This window comes from Microtus ochrogaster, unplaced genomic scaffold (genome assembly GCF_000317375.1).
Source record: "Microtus ochrogaster isolate Prairie Vole_2 unplaced genomic scaffold, MicOch1.0 UNK4790, whole genome shotgun sequence".
Taxonomy (NCBI): Eukaryota; Metazoa; Chordata; class Mammalia; order Rodentia; family Cricetidae; genus Microtus; species Microtus ochrogaster.
The window spans coordinates 1-1,245 of NW_004953883.1; the positions used below are offsets into that span (position 1 = coordinate 1).

Genomic DNA, 1,245 nt, shown 5'->3' on the forward strand with positions numbered 1-1,245 from the left:
TAATCCCAGCACTCGGGAGGCAGAGGCAGGTGGATCTCTGTGAGTTCAAGACCAGCCTGGTCTACAGAGCTAGTTCCAGGACAGGCTCCAAAGCCGCAGAGAAACCCTGTCTTGAAAAAAAAAAAAAAAAAAAAAAAAAAAAAAAGAGGAAGGGGACCTAGACAGGTCCCCGGACTCTTCCGGGGTCTGAATCTGTTTCAACTGCTGCATAACAGCCCAGAATCCAAACATCTTCCTTTGCGGACTGGAAATAATCCCACTCAGTAAACGGTTCACTTTGCTTCTGAATGTTTTGCCAAAGATTCACCGAATCACAGATTTGTTTTTTAACGTTGGGAATGGTAAAACATTGTTAGATGCTTCACTGGAACAGGGTGGGTTTAGACTGAAAGAGCTCAGGCTGGGCAGCCCACAAACAGCAGTCTAGCTGTCTCGGAATAGTAGCAAAGATGGACCTCTTACAGGCAAGCCTATATAGACCACCTTCCCTGGATTCCACCTTCCCACCCGCTTTCTTCCTGATAATGCAGGCAGCTTTTCAGCAGCAAAGTCAGTTCGATTTGTTAACTGATGGCCCTGCTTCCTAAATGGATTAAAAGAAAATAATCATGATAAATACAGAGTGCATTGTGGGTGAAGAACTACGCCAGCCACTGGCGGGAGGGTGGGGTGGGGTGGGGGACAGGACTTACTGGATGGAGGTTAAATGGGACTGCTTGGAACAGCCGCGTTACCTGTGTGATGCAATCACAGCAGAAGTATGAGTCTTGCACAGGGGCTGTGAAAGTGTGTTTGCAGGGTTTTCTCGGGATGCCATGAATGTTCACTCCAGGGCAGTGAGAGAAAAGAAGGCCAGTGTTGGGATCAGCTTCTGCAGTGGCAGATGAAGTTTGTTATTCCCCATCCCGAGGGATTTAGTAAATGGTTTTGGGAAAGAACACAGAGTGCATACCGCATCGTTCGCTGCCTCAAGCCCCTGGGGGAGTTGCAGTTAAAGTCGGGGTGCTAGGTCTGAAGGTGGGTGGAAGGAAGAGGCGTCAGTCAACTTCCTCGGCAGCGGTGGCTGTGGCAGCTGGGTGTGCACCGGGCTGTGCCGCCCTCCCCTGGGCCGGGAAGGGGCGGAGCTGGGCGTCACGGGCCGGGGTTGTCCCCTCCTCCCCGCCGCTCTCGGGTGCAGAGCCCTCTGTGGTTGCGGCCGCTCGGAGGGAGCTCTCCCGGAGCCGGAGGCGTGAGTGTGGCTGCCGG

At 52.8% G+C, this 1,245-nt stretch overlaps 1 long non-coding RNA gene across 1 annotated transcript; it reads right to left on the reverse strand.

Annotated features, from left to right (window-relative positions):
• Positions 1-186: 186 nt before the first annotated feature.
• On the reverse strand, positions 187-1,035 carry LOC113455928. The gene is made up of 3 exons (XR_003376840.1): positions 953-1,035; positions 693-871; positions 187-583 (listed from the first exon to the last, which is right to left on the reverse strand). It is a non-coding gene; the product is annotated as an uncharacterized LOC113455928 (long non-coding RNA).
• Between the last annotated feature and the right edge of the window lie 210 nt (positions 1,036-1,245).